The sequence below is a fragment of the Phallusia mammillata genome, chromosome 2, assembly GCF_965637545.1.
Source record: "Phallusia mammillata chromosome 2, kaPhaMamm4.hap1.1, whole genome shotgun sequence".
In the NCBI taxonomy this organism is placed as follows: Eukaryota; Metazoa; Chordata; class Ascidiacea; order Phlebobranchia; family Ascidiidae; genus Phallusia; species Phallusia mammillata.
The window spans coordinates 30442569-30458120 of record NC_137253.1 but is presented as its reverse complement, the minus strand read 5'-3'; the positions used below and the strand labels follow the sequence as shown (position 1 = coordinate 30458120).

At 37.1% G+C, this 15552-nt stretch overlaps 2 long non-coding RNA genes across 2 annotated transcripts; one reads left to right on the top strand and one right to left on the bottom strand.

Moving 5' to 3' along the window:
- Positions 1 to 1348: 1348 nt before the first annotated feature.
- On the bottom strand, positions 1349 to 3926 carry LOC145214213 (uncharacterized). Its single transcript, XR_013856986.1, has 3 exons — positions 3734 to 3926; positions 1658 to 1733; positions 1349 to 1499 (listed from the first exon to the last, which is right to left on the bottom strand). It is a non-coding gene; the product is annotated as an uncharacterized LOC145214213 (long non-coding RNA).
- Positions 2274 to 3181, top strand: LOC145214212 (uncharacterized). The gene is made up of 3 exons (XR_013856985.1): positions 2274 to 2331; positions 2499 to 2639; positions 3051 to 3181. It is a non-coding gene; the product is annotated as an uncharacterized LOC145214212 (long non-coding RNA).
- Positions 3927 to 15552: the final 11626 nt, after the last annotated feature.

Here is a 15552-nt window from a genome sequence, read left to right as displayed (position 1 = left end):
TGAGGCGTGGCTAAATAGGGCAAATATAGGAGGCAATTGATGTTCGAAATGAGCTTGGAGAGTGACTTGTTAACTTTGTCGCTAGACTTAAATGTTTCCGTGTAACAACATGTAACAATAGACTACAAATTTATCCGACAAAATACAAACTACGCTTTAAACTTTAAACTACAGTGATGCAGAACTTAACCCCAGAAAAAACCCTCCAGGGGTGAGATAAAATGAATTCGATTTTTTACAAGTAGCGGCCTGCAGAAAAAATAGCGGCTGATCAGTTTTGTGGCCAGTTCCACAAAAAGCATTTGTTATTTTTGGGAACTGCTGCACCCCAAACCCAAACCACCAAAAAGGATATTTCCACTTCTTACGCCAAACCATATGTTTAAAAATTTGCTTTCGTTGTGGTGTAATTGAACTGTGTGGAATTTCGTTCGTTAAACGAGCGTAAGCGAGCGATTGCTTAAAACAAAGCGCCGTCCGACACACACCACGTCCTTTCACGAGTTCTTACCCCGCTTGAAAGGCGCCATGAGGTCTTTTGTGAGGAGTTTATTGCGACGAAACAATGTTTTGGGTTTTTGGATTTTGATGTAACTAACATCTTTGTGGAAGATAATCAGCTTTTTCTAGGAAACGACGGATGACCGTTTTAGAAAAAGATGTGTAGCCCTTTGCATAGTCCGCATCCGATTGAGGACGTTCAGACGGTTCAAAGACGTTGCTACAGTTAGGAGAAACTCCCCTATTTTATATCTCGATGGTGGCAAAGTACAAACCCATTAACAGTCGTGGAAAAATACAGAAAAACCTCTCACCTTCCCTTTCGTAATCTACATAATCACAAAGTAGGTGGTGTTGGATTTGGGTAATTTTATCCAACGCATTTGTTGCGACATTTTCTCGGAAAAGTTGATTACCTCGACCTCACACAAAGACGCTTGTTGCATCATAATCTCAAAACACATACGCATTGTTTTGTCGCAATAAACTTTTCACAAAAGGCCACATGCCGGCTTTCATGGGGAGTAAGAACTCGTGAAAGGACGTGAATTGTGTTAGTGACGACTCTTTGTTTCAAACGCTCGCTCGCTTACGCGCGTTTAACGAAACAAATTCCACACAGTTCAGATACCACAATTAACGGAAGCAGATTTTCAAGCATAAGATGGGGGTGACGTAATAAGCAGAAATAAAGTTAAAGTTTTAAGTCGCTGATCGAGATTTACTTTAGAAGGTAAGAACTTAAAATCGATTTTCATAATGAAGTAAAAAATGCATTGCAGAAAATATGGCGGAAACTGGGTAAAAAAGTTAACAAGTGTCATCGCCTAATATAGGCCCATAAATTTTTAAATAAAATAACCTTGTTCCTTTTACTTCAATATTGAACTCACTACCAAAAGAGTCGAATTCTTTGACCATTGTTGAAGTAATCAGTTGCAAGAAGCTGTGTTTCCGCATATGTGTTGTACGGTGCACGACATGCTCGCTGGCGACACCTTGTGAAAATTTTGACTTGGCAAAATGGTCTTAATTAACCCAAGTAAGTTTAAACTGTCTAATGCGAGGTAAAGTATAAACCTAAGTAACAAAGAGGTTTTACTAAACTAAATTAAAAAAGTTACCTAATTACAGCTGTAAATTTAATAGTACTCACACTGTCTTTGTTGCTTTCCAAATCAGATATAAAATATGTTCATTGTATCCTTGATCAAACATCAGTGAAAGCGAACCTTTACAAAAACAAAAGCAAATAAAAATTTATTACCATGTCAATAGGGGCATATAAGATTCAGAGTTTAGCCAAAAATGCGTCGAGGAAACGGAAAAACTTGAACTTGAGGCAGACAGTTACAGCAAAGCATACACTAAACCGTGTTTTAACTGGTGGTTAGCTTTAATGTTGAAGCACTTTCTGGAGAGCCACTGACATTTGGTTTCACAAACGGAAAAATACAGACAAGCGTCCTTGAATAGGGGGTCTGAAAAGTAAAGAAGAAAAGGGGAATGGGGTTTAAAAGTGATGTCCTATCCCAGTCAGTAAGCTGACAGTAAAGTCAACCTTTGAATTTTTCTAATAGACAAAAATCGTGGAACAGCTTTGCTACCAGTTTTCATATTTTTTAAATTTGTTTTGCATATAGAGACGTTGCATTTGTGACAGATTACAAGTAGAAACGTTTATTGCGTTTCTTATTGCCTCTTTGGCACAGTTCCATTATAAACAATTTCTGACTTCTGTTTTATCTTTTTTTGCAGCAAGTGCATTGAAATATATCTGCGTTAAAGAAATCATCTGAAACATGTCTAGCTACATTGTCAAACAACAATGTAAGTATAGAACAGTTAAGTAATTGCTTTGTTTATGTAAGTTCTTCTTAGTCTGAAATGTACATGTAATAACAAAAATAAAAAGGTAATGTTTCATAAACGGGAAATTATTTATGACTATTATATAATTTTGATTGAATTCTTTCCTAAAAAAGTTTCTGTCTTAGTTGAAAATGGGAGTTTCGAAAAAGTTGGCGAGATTTCGGCCTCCGATATAAAGAAGGATATTGAACCTTCAGACCCCAAAATAGTGGCCGAGAAACTTTATGCTGCTGTGAACACAAAATTGAAGACAGACGGAAAGCTTCGTGAGCATTTTCCTTAAATTTTTAAGGGCTTGTCTTTGCACTCGGGAAAAAATTGTGTTCTAACTTCCCATTGGTAAACAAGTATTGCCCTTTCAGCAGCGTAAATATTCTTGCGAGATATGCCTATATCCTGATGAAGGAATCTTGTATGGGACGTCGAAACGTCGATTAATTATTCAACTGCTGGAAGAGCAATGCTCGTTTATACATTATGCTGGCAGCAATGACTCATTCGTATTGGTAAATTTGACTTTTTAAGTCGGACCAAACACCTAGATATGAAATTTAAAAAAATGTCACGAGAAAAGCGAAGAAAATAATTAGGAAACATTTTATTTCAATAGAAATCTTAAAATTACTTTAAAAACAATATAGGCAAAATAGCTTCTAAAGTGCTTTCACTTTTTTCAGCTCTTTACTATAGCAATGAGGATCCATCGGCTAATGATTATGGGCAAGAAATCGTGGCCGACAACATGTATCAGCTAAAGGATTGGGTAAAAGGAGGCAAAACCGACGTTTACTTTTTCAACAAAACATAGAATTTGAACTGAATCTTTTTGTGTCTGCATTTGTCCAACACTGTAAATACCCAATCTGCAGTTTCGCAATAATAAAACACGGTCTCATTTTTTTCTGTTTTATTATATTTTGCTTTGTCAGAGTACTTCGGTCAATACCGTCGCTAAGCAGTGATAACGTAATAACACATAATCTGTGTTAGAAATGATGGGTTGCTCAGGAGACAAATAAATACAAATTCACGTCCATCCACTTATTAAATCGAAACCTAAGTCTCGTGGCGTTTCTCTTCAGGTATGATACAATTCACATATTCACTGTTGGGAAAATGTAATTTTACCGACATTTCGTTGAAGCAAAACCAGTAAAGATTTGTTACCCACATCAAGTTTTTGAAACATACAATTTTCAACACAGCAATGCTACTATCACGTGGCCAATAATGCGACCACGTGGAACGCAGTACATGCCATGTAAAACAATCCCACAATCAGAACTTGGATGGGGCAATCTGTAAAGCAACCTTCATTACCTAGAAAGTAAAAGGTTTGGTAGAAGAAACATGTACTTACTATTCGGAAACAGGATCACATACAGACACACCCTTCATTTTGAATGACTGTGCTAAACAAAACAAACACACCAACGCTCGACTATCACACAGTTGCAAAGCATGACAAATAATTTGGACTAGCCTTTCTGCAGTGAAACAGACAAAAGTTAATCCTACTACAAGCAAAGACTACTAACTAATTTGTAGCATTTAAACAGAACACCTGCGCTTTACAAACTTACAAAACGTAAAACGGGGAGAATAAGTAAATGAAGCACTTCAATTAAGTGATTAGGCCCGGAGCATGTAAAGACGTGAAACAACAAGGCTGTTTTAAATCGCATGGTAAACGGTTTTGTAGCAACGGTTAACGAACTAGGATCAGCACTCATATCTGACATAGTTTTGTAAATACCAATAAGTGGTGCAAAAAGCAATGAAACCTATATTTAAGAAAAAAAGTAAACATGATGGAGGTTAAAGCTATTTGAGTTGCATTAAAAATGTAACCTAAAAAAATAAATCATACTACACCAGCCCATTGAAGGCGTTACACCGAATCAAGCCAGTTTCCTTAGCATAACCAGATGGCAAGGCGTAGGCTAGAAAAAATGGCCTGCGGTGAGATTCAACCTAACGACAGAGCGCTTTCCCAACTGAGCTCACAGGTTCAGTGGAAAAGATGTATCATCTCAGCTAAAAATACTCAGTTCTTAACCGGGCTACCTTTTTACTCCAGTCACTCTTTACGCCACTTATCGGTATTTGTCTTGTTTTGGTCTGGTGATTTGATTTTAAATAAACCAGCTTGTATTAAACTATTTAATGGTAAAATAGTTGTAAGTCAGGAGTCAATAAAATTATGCATGGAGTTTAGGGTTACCGGGCGTTTCGAAATTCCCTGACATGCCCGAAACGAAAAAAACTCTGTGGCCAGGAAAAGCGGAATTTTAGCTGATTTTTCTGATTGCATAAACCGCCGATACATGAGTGGCAGCTCTACAAATGTATAGGGGAATTGTATTGATGCTTTTTTTGCGATGGGGGCGCTCTCTGGCGGTTAAGCATGTTCCGTTACAAACGGCACTGTAAGGTCGCCAAACTTGGCAAAAGTGTTTCATCTACGTTCAAAGGCAGTGGTTCTCAAACTTTTTAGGCATGTGGCACAATAAAGAACTAAAATTTCTTTCCGCAGCATACTTCGCAGGTAAACATAACAAAAGTTGTTTAACGAATGGTATATTTATGTATACAACTTTATTGTGGTGGGTAACAATACTTTTTATTATTAATAACTAAAACACCAGCTTTGAAACGTTGACATACGCATCAGTATTTCGTCATGGAATCCTAAAACAGTAGGTAATGTTTGCACTTTCAAATAGGAAATATTTCGCGACACACAGTTCACCGTAGACTTTATTCACTTTAATTAGCGTATCCGTTAGGTGACGCCAGTGCGTCGACTGCGTCAGTCTATTGCTTTGAAAGAACAAAATAGGGCAGGAACTTGAAAAAAAACCCATACATGAAAAACCTCTGATCGGGATTCGTCCCCGGGAGCATCCCTGGTTCGAACCTTGTGAAAAAAAGAAAGAACAAAATACTATAAAGAAAGTGGATTAACAAATGATTGTTGGTGTAGGATTTTACCTTGAGTGTCATATAAATACAAACAACGCATTATAATGTTTGGGTAAACAATAATGTTTTAAATCCAAATCAAGCGGAATAGTTTGTTTTACGGAATTAATCAATTTGGAAGACAGACCTGTACCAAAATATGCGTGATGTGCACTTGGGCGTCTGAAAATTTTTGCAAAGGGCCAAGTTTTTATACATTTTACACGGAAGGGTTTCGATTTCAAGTCGTTATGCATTTTAAAGGTAAATTATATGCAGTACAATTGCGTTGCCTAAAGCCTAAATCACTGCACGATGTAACAAAAAACCTTTAAAAAACTTTTCTCTGTTTGAAATACGTTAAAACAGCAGAGATTGCGAAAAAAAGACCAATTACTTCGCAAAACACGCTTGTTTAGACATTCACTGAATCAGAGTTGTAAGTCGAGGCGGATTTTTTTTGCAAAAATGCATATAGTTTTAGTAACCTTCACTTTCCGTTCATGCAAGCATTTGTAGCTATGCGTCAGGTAAATCGAAATTAGGAGGTCATTTGTTTCACATAACATATTTTTTTAGTTAAACAACGAGTCCCACTATACTCAACTAACGGCATTTAATGAATATACTGTTGCTGCCAGGCATAAATCAACAAATTTCAGCTCTTCTGGCAGTTTTTTATTTTAATATGCCAACGTTTCGATAACAGTATTTAAATTCACTAACTTTGACCAACTTGATTTAATATCAATTTTATGTTTTTTTACAACTTAGTTAAATTTAATAAAAGACAAATATTCTACATACGTATTAACACGTTTTATGAAATTTTGTGCACAAAATGTTGCGAGGAAATCCTTGTTAAGTTGAATAACGTCCAATGGAAGATGAAATTGCGCAGAAGTAAATATTGCAATAACAACACCATAAATGAAGTCAAGCATAAACAGGAAGCCTTCCCGTCCAAACTAATTGATGTCCCTCACTCGATTGGAATTTGTTCGTGGTTTCGTGGTTCAAAAACAACAAATAAGGGAAACAAAAATTCCCTCCGAGATTTGGAGCACAATAACAACGAATTGGTTTTTCTTCAAGTCGAATTCGTTGACATGACAGGGAAAATTGAAATTTCCACTTCCTTGGGCTTTTGCATGGTTATTTGGTTATGACCTGCGAAGAATTTTAGTGACGTAAAGATTTCTATTATGCGTAGCATTTACTTTGTGGTAACATGTAGAAATAGAAGTGTTTTAAAAAAGGTGGGAACCAATAATCTAAATGTGGACGTGGCGGTCGGGGCAAGTTGCAATTTGGGCACATTAGAAAGTGTTTGCATTTTTGGTGGAAGCTTTGTTTGGTGTGACCATCTCACTTTTGTTTTTTAGCGGTAAACCGTCAGTGCAGGGCAACCTGCTATACAATAGGCGGTAGATCCGCTATAATTGTGGATAAGGCTGGGTAAAAGCACTTCAATCAGTAAGGACAAGTTAACCAACCCAACTTTTTGCAAATTCCCGGCCTAATTCAGACTTAGGAGCGCTGAAAATGTACCTTTACAAGCAGTGGTGTAATTCTATTTTTTTGTCAGCCGGTTCTATCACAAAAGTTATATTTTCAGCCGGTTCTGGAATAAAAAGTCCATTGACAGTAACCACTATCGGGTACCGTTTCTCTAATCTCATTAAATTTCGTAAGACGGTTCTATAGAATTGGTGCGAACCGGCTGATGATAAGTAAAGAAGCTTTTTCGTGCCTTTACCGCACTTGTGACGCATTTTGGGAACAAGCCGTATGCGATTTTTATCGAGGCCACGCAGAAACTTTGCAAACGCCACGAACATGCTTATGAGGTCAAGCATGGACAGGCGCCCTTCCCGTCCAAACCAATTTCGTAACCGCGACTCGGTTGGCATTTGCTTGGGATAAGGGTCGTTCAGTCACAACAACGTAATGGAATGAAAAACCTCTGGTTTGGCGATTAAGCAAGCTGAAAAGAACAACAGACTAATTTGCGGGGGATATTATCCGAATTCGTCTGCCTGACAGGGGAATATTGTAGTTCCAACTCCTTGGGCTTGGTTAGCGGTTTTGACCTGACAAGAATTTTTGAATAAACTAAACAATTTCTGCGCGAGATAATTAACAAAGGGTCTTTTGTGACCACTTTCCTATCTGACAGTTAGCTTGGATGACGTTTTAGACATGAATTTGTGTTGTTATTTTCCCCACAACGCCCGCACAAAGTACAGAAAAAAGTTTTTTGGTGGTGCAGCTTGGGTTATAAAGGTCGTTCTACATCCTAACCATAATCAGTCAGCTGGCGACACAAGTCAAACTTCACTGATGGTTATATATCTAGAGATAACGTTTTTTGTTATTTGGAGTGTTTTCGTTGCGTTTAGGAGAGTTGAGAATTGTTTGGTTTGATAGTGAAGCAGTTTATTTGCATCCTACCATCGTGAAAAATTTTCCTGAATCATTGTATCAAAATATTGTACGGTGTGAAACAAGTTATATCTTATAGTATAAAGTACAAAGACTCTAATTATGAAAGACTCCAACTCTAAACTTGTAAAAGACTCTAATTATTCAAGACTCTAACCTTATAAACAACTCTAACGCCTTTTACAGAGTTTTGTGAGTTCTTTCTGAGCCGTAAAACATTATCGTCCAAAAGTAAATCATGAGTTATGGATATGGAATCGTCATGCGAAATGGTAGGCCGATCCTATATGTCTTTTTACTTCATATATGGTATTTGTTGTTTTCGCAAGAAACGGTACAGCAAGGTGTACATTAGGATTTTGGTTTAAATAACACAAACTACCATTAAAACGTTTTCACCCACAAAGAAAGAAAATTACACGCTGTAAAACTGTTTTGTTTTTAGATATCGAAGGTTACACTGACGTTGGACTTATACCGAGTGGTAAATTGAAGGCAGACGTTCATGCTAAAACCAACGCCCTAGCAGCGGGAATGGTTGCAGGCGCAGTAAAAACGGTACTTAACGAAAACGATACTGGAAGTAAGTAACAGTGGAAATATGCCTTTATCTCATAAAAGCCTGATAGACCTGGTCCCCAATGGCAACAGACCACAAGCATTCTTAAGTAGTTGATAAATACAATATAAATTGCCTCATTATGAAGGTTTAATAAACCGATTTATAACGTAATAATCAGACGTTACTGGCGTCATAAAGACGTGACGTCACGCACGGATGACGTCAGAATGTGTAAATATGGGTGGTCACTGCTTGCACCTTAACTCTGTGTTGTTTGTTTTTACATCGTTCAGAATTGTACTTCACCGACGTGAATCCGAATCAGAACACTTTCGGTTTGGAGATCACACCAGATAACATGGGCCAGCTCAAGAACTGGGCAATTACAGATAAAAGAACCATATACTTCTTCAACGTACCTGCATAAACAGCGTGCAGGTCACAGTTGTGATTGCGCAATCATATTTACTGCGTGTGATCACAACAAGCTGAAGTTTTAACCCGACAATAAAACAACTAACACCGTTACATGTCGAAATCTTGTTGAAAACAGGTAACCAATCAGCAGTCTGGAACAGGTCACGTGATTAAACCGAAGTCAGGAAGAAAATTACCCAAGATCTTGTTATGTGTTTCTCCAAAACTAAATTTCGTTTTTTATACTTTTTGGACCAATAAAAAAGGAAAGTTGTCAATTTTTGAGATAACTCAAAAAATTGTAATGATGTACAAAAGACAACGTTATATTATTTACCGTTTTATGGTAGTAAACCGGCCATCAAACAAACCAAGCGAAACTGCTAACCAAAAAAATGAGGTAGTGAAGTTTTCAACTTATCCAAAAGTTCGATGCACTAAACTTTTAAAATTTAACATTGTATCGCTTAAAAAATACAAAATACTTCGGCTGGTTGTCCGAGCATTCATGATGAAAGTGATTGGTTGGTGTGTAGGTTTGCAAATAAAAGGAACTATGGCTTACTTTTGTTCTGTGCCAAATCGCGTTTAAATTAAACAGGGTTTAATTTATTGATCTAATTTAATTCTGTTTAATTTTAATTTTGATAGACACTAAGGCTTTGAGGATATGAAGTGTGCAGTTGATATAAAAGCCAATTATTTAATTTTGATTTAGCATTTACTCAGTGGTATTATGAAGAAATAATAGTGTCTCGATAAAGTTTGGGATCTAAATGTTGACGCGGGAGGCGGGGCTAGTTGTGATTGAGACACAGTTACATTGTGTCGGTTTTGCACATTTAAAATTGTTTACATTTTATTAAAGTTGCTTTTTTAAATGGGCCCTGTTCGGTGTGACCATCTCACTTTTGGTTTTAGCGTTTAAATCGTCAGTCAGTGCAGGGCGACCTGGTATTTAGGAAGTTATTGGCGGCGGTCCCGCTATTATTGTGGATAAGTTTAAGAAAGAGCACTTTAATCAGTAATGACAACCAACCCAACTTATTGCTAATTCCCCGGCCAATTCGGGATCACCTAACCTATTTTGATTTTATTGCATTGGGCTTAGGAGCGCTGTGAATGTACTGTTACAAGTAAAGCTGCGTTTTCGTGTCTTTAATGTCCTTGTGGCGCATTTTGGGAATAAGTCGTATGCGATTAGTAGCGGGGGCATGCAAAAAACATTGCAAAACGCCACAAACATGCTTATGACGAAAAGCGTGTGCAGCAGAAGTGAAGGCCTTCCCCACCCAACTATAGTTATAATTTGTTTCCCCGACTCGGTTGGAATTTGTGCATAGTTTCGTGGTTTAGACACAACAAAAGAAAGAAACAAAAATTCCATTTGAGGCTTGACTGCACAATGACAACAAATTAGTTTTGCAAAGTCAAATTTGTTGGCGTGACAATGAAAATTGAAATTTCTACTTCCTTGTGCTTTAGCGTGGGTATTTGGTTATGACCTGCGAAGAATTTAATAACTTAATGTTTTCTATCCTGCGTGCAATCAGGAAAATGAAGAAGTGCTGAAGCTATGTTGCAATCTGTAAATGTTGGGAAAAAACAAAAGTCAAACTTTAAAACTTAATTTAATTATGTTCAATTTTAATACACACTAAGACTGTGAGAACATGAACTCTACACTTAAAAAAAAACACAATAAATTACCCAATTTTGTTCAGCATGAAAAAGAAATAATTGAAGAAATAAAAGTATTCGATTAAAGTTCGGAGCCACTGATCTAAATGCTGACGCGGTAAAGCTGCTTATTTGTGTTCTTTCTGCCCTAGTGGCGCATTTTGGGAACAAGCCGTACGCAATCAGTAGCGCGGGTATGCATAACGCAGCGCAGGCTGTAAAGAAATTTTTGTCAAAAAAACAATTCACTAAAAATGTGCTGTTAAAATTATTTTTAGTGGATTTTAACTTATCAACGTTGTAAAATTTAACCAAAGCGATCAGCCAAATTATTTACAAATATAACAACAAGTTATGCGCGTTTTTACATAAAATGTTGTTTTTTGTAAATTTAAAACACACCTGGAAACAAAGCACCGTATCATAGGAAGTCAACGAACGCCACAAACATGCGTATGAAATCAAGCGTGAATCAGATTGTCCCTTCCAAACTAATTTAGTAACCGCGACTCGGTCGGCATTTGCACGGGGCAGTCACAATAACGTAAAGGAATAGAAAACCCCTGTAAAGGTTTGGCGATAAAGCAAGCTCAAAAACAACAGACTAATTTGCGGGGGATATTTTTTCGAATTCGTCTGCCAAACAGGGGAATATTACAGTTCCAACTCCTGGGCTTAGTTAGCAAATTCGACCTGCAAAGTATTTTTAAATAAATTAAACAATTTCTGCGCGAGATAATAAACAAAGGGCCTTTTGTGACCACATTCCTATCTGGCAGTTGGTTTGGTTGACGTTTTCGACATGAATTTGTGTTGTTATTTTCCCACACAACGCCCGCACAAAATACAGAAAAAGTTTTTTAGTTGTGCAGTTTTGTCTATAAAAGTCGTTCTACATCCTAACCATGATCAGTCAGTTGGCGACACAAGTTAAACTTCACTGATAGTTTTATAGGGAATAACTTTTATCCGGTGTTTCTTTGTTATTTGGAATGTTTGTGCTTGGTTTAGGAGTGCTGAGAATATTAACATTTTTAGGTGAAGCGATTTATTTGTAACGAATTTTCCTGAACCCTTCTGTCAAAAATACTGTAACGTTTTAAACAAGTTATAACTTATAGTAGAAAGTACTAAGACTCAATTTATTTCACACAGTTTGAGTTTTGTAAGTTCTTTCTAAGCAGTGTAAACATTATCGTCGAGAGGTAAATCATGAATTCCGGATATGGAATCGTCATGCAATTTGGTAGGCCAATCCTCTGTGTTTTCCCCACAAGAAATGGAATTACAGGTCGTGATATTGTTTTGTTTTTAGATATAGATGGTTACACTGACGTTGGATTTATACCAAGCGGTGAATTAAAGACAGACCTTAATGCTGACAGCAACGTCATTGCAGCGGGAATGATTGCAGAAGCTGTAACAAACCAACTCAAAGAAAACTTTCCTGGAGGTAACCGACAGTGAAAATATGCCTTTTTCTCATAAAAGCGTAATAGACCTATATCCCCAATAGTAACAGCAGATCCCCAATACCACAAGCACTTATAAGTATTACCCAACTCGGCAACCGTTCAAGGCAAAAAGGTAATAAATAAAATAGATAAACAGGTTTATAACCTAATAATCAGACGTTCCTGGCGTCATAAACACTTGACGTCACGTATGAATGATGTCAGAATGTGCAAATATGGGTGGTTCGTGCTTGATTCAAGTTTTTTGTCAGCCGGTTTTATCACAAAAGTTATATTTTTTGGCTGGTTCTGTTGCAAAAAGTCCCTTGACAGTAACCAGTAATGGTAACCGGTTCACTGATCTCATAAAATTTCGTGAGACGGTTCTAAAAAAAACGGTGCAAACCGGCTGAATACCATCATTGACCTTAACTCTGTGTTGTTTATTTTGACATTATTCAGGCTTGTTCTACAGCGACGTGAATCCGAATCAGAACAACTTCGGGATGCCGTTACAACCGGAATACATGGACCAACTGAAAAACTGGGCAATTGCAGAAAGCAGAACCATTTATTTTTTCAACATAGCTGTACCATATTAAACAGCGTGTATGTCACAGTGGTGATCATGATATTTTACTGCGTGTCACCCTACAATAAAACAACTAATACCGTTACATGTCAAATCTTGTTGAAAAAGGAAACCAATCAGCAGTTACTCATAAGTCACGTGATTGAACTAAAGTCAGGCAGAAAATAACCCAAGACCTTGTTAGTTTCGTTGAAAACAAAATTTCGATTGTATATTTTTTGGGTCAATAAAAACGGAAATTTGCCAATTTTTGAGATAAGCCAAAAAATTGTAATGATGAGCTAAAGACAACGTTATATTATTTAAAATTTTATGGTAGTAAACCGGCCATCAAACAAACCAAGCGAAACTGCTGACTCAGCAAAGCGTTCCTAATGAAGGGCTAGATGAGGCAGTGAAATTATTCACTCATCCAAAACTTCGATTCACTAAACTTATAATATTTAACAAAGAATCGCTTAAAATTATTCAGTGTTTTCCTGTGCAGACTGCGTTAAAGTTTAACAGGGTTTATTGTATTAACAAAATGGCACAGAGCCACACTTGGGCTGTAAAAAAACTGTAAAAAAAACAATAAGGATTTTAATCTAAATTAACAAGCTCAAACAAAAATCCACATATTTTTTTCCAAGGCCCGAATGAGGCTCGTAAGGTATGTTTGTCAATGTACAAATGTGACAAACGGACCCACACAAAAATATTCAAACGACAGCTGTAAAGGAAACAAAGCAATACATGCCCTGTGCAGATATTTTGAGTAAAAAGGTAAAACTACGACTTAAGTGTGTCTAAGCTGGACCCAAATCAAGTCCGTTTTTTTTAATCCGAGCCAGAACACGACAAAAGAAATCTTACGTTGGTACAACTTTTCTGGGCATATAGACTCAAATGTACTATTTTTACTTTGCATTAGTTTGAAGAAGTTAGGTTCTGTAAAACCAACCACACAATGACGCTTGACAGTAAGTCCTGGCTTAGTAACCTTTATATCCTTATTATGGATAGAGTTTAATCAATCACAAAAGTTTTGCATTTCAAAGTAGAAGAAAGGAACAAACAAAACAAAAGTATGACAGGCATGCTTATAAAATTAAGGGTGGACTGTATAGTTTCCTCTACCCACAATGATATTTGTAACGTGACTCTGTCGGCATTTGCAGCATGCAAAAGCAACAAACTAATTTGCAGGGGATGTTTTCAAAATTCGTTTGCCTGATAGGGGAATATTGGAATTCCACCTCCTCGGGCTTGGTTAACGGTTTTGACCTGACAAGAATTTTGTACTACCGCAGTAATTTCTAGTTTCCATTGAAATAATACAGAGGTAGGGTTGCCTTTTATTTTGGACACATATATGTCGAACAATATTGTTCGCTTCTCGAAACCGCGTTTGCTGCACTCATTTAATTAAATCCAAGACTACACCATCACAATCATGGAGGCTTAGTTCCTATTATCTTGCGTCCTCTGGTACATCCGGGTTATTTTCATCCAACCTAAAGCCTATTTTCATTTGAAGTAAAGCAAAATCTAACGGTTTAAATTAGTAACGATGAACCTATAAATCGCAAAACAGGTGTGGCTATTGTGTTGACTAGCTTTCAGACAAACCTTAGTCTGCATTACTACTCTTGACACAGAAGGGATTAAACAACCCTGCTAACATTAAATCACGGTGTTAAAAAAAATCGTTTATTGATTTTTAATCACTACGTTTTTATTAGGCTCCCACAATCTTTGTTTTTGCGTTACTCTACAAGTATTATACAATCTACAACTTCACTGTTGGGAAAATGTAATGTAAAAACTACTGACACATTTTGGTACAACAAAACCGGCAAAGCAAATTCTTTACCCACCTTAAATTTTTAAGACATACAATTTTCAACACCGCAACGCTACTTGATATCACGTGATCGTGCACAACGCAGTGCAGGCTGTGACGTAATCCTTGTCTACGTAACGTTTCAGAAGAGGTATGTTAGTTAGATGGTAATTATAGATTCAACCCGAATGTCAAAAACTGGGTCAAAAACAGGATAACCTGGGTCGGCCAATCAGTAAAGCAACAGTTTATGACTGAAAGAGTAATAGGTTTCTTTTTTTCACGGGGTTCGAATCCAGGACACTCCCGGAGACGAATCCCGATCAAGGTTTTTTGATGTCTGTATATGGGGTCAGGCGCGCCGGACCATTCGGCCAGAGTAATAGTAGAAACATGTACTTACTACTCTTTACGCCACCTATCGGTATTTGTCATTTTTTGTCTGATGATTTGTTTTTAGACAAACCAGGTTGTGTTAAACTACGTGAGAGTAAAATATTTGTAGTTCAGGGGCCAATAAAAAGTATGCATAGAGTTTAGGGAATTTCCCTGGTATGTCCGAAACATACTCTGGCCGAAAATATTTTCAAAAACAATTTTAATGTCCGGAATTCGGGCGTCTACAGTAGTCTTTCCAAAAAAATTTTTCTGGGGAACCCGAAGGTTTACGTAATTCGTATAAAAGTAAATTGAAAGATTTTTTGCGGCTTGAAGTAACATAACCATGTGGTTAACTTTTAATTTAAGATAATTTAATAGGAATATGCGTACCAATATGCCTGATTTCCGACTGATATTAAATTTTTTTAACACTATTACACACAAGCATGTTTGCACGCGAAACCATTAACATTTTAGAACGTTTTTCGGATTACATAAACCGCCCCCACACGATTGACAGCCCTACAAATGTATAGGGGAAAACTATATTGATGTTTTTTTCCGATGTGGGCGCTTTGGCGGTAAAGCATATTTTACTAACAATTCTTACACAAATGGCACAGTAAGGTCCCCAAACTGAAACGGAAAAGTGTTTTATCTACAGCAGGGGTGTCAAAAATGCGGCCCGCGGGTGCAAATTCAGCCCGCAACGGCATTTCAAGTGACGCGCAGCTTTTGTTTTAAACTTTGTTGCGTATGGCCAGCCGTAATTTCAATTAAGATTTGGATTGTGGCGACTTACATGGTGCTGACAAAGTATACGTAGCGCTGACGCAACAAAATCCTCAAAATTCCTTAA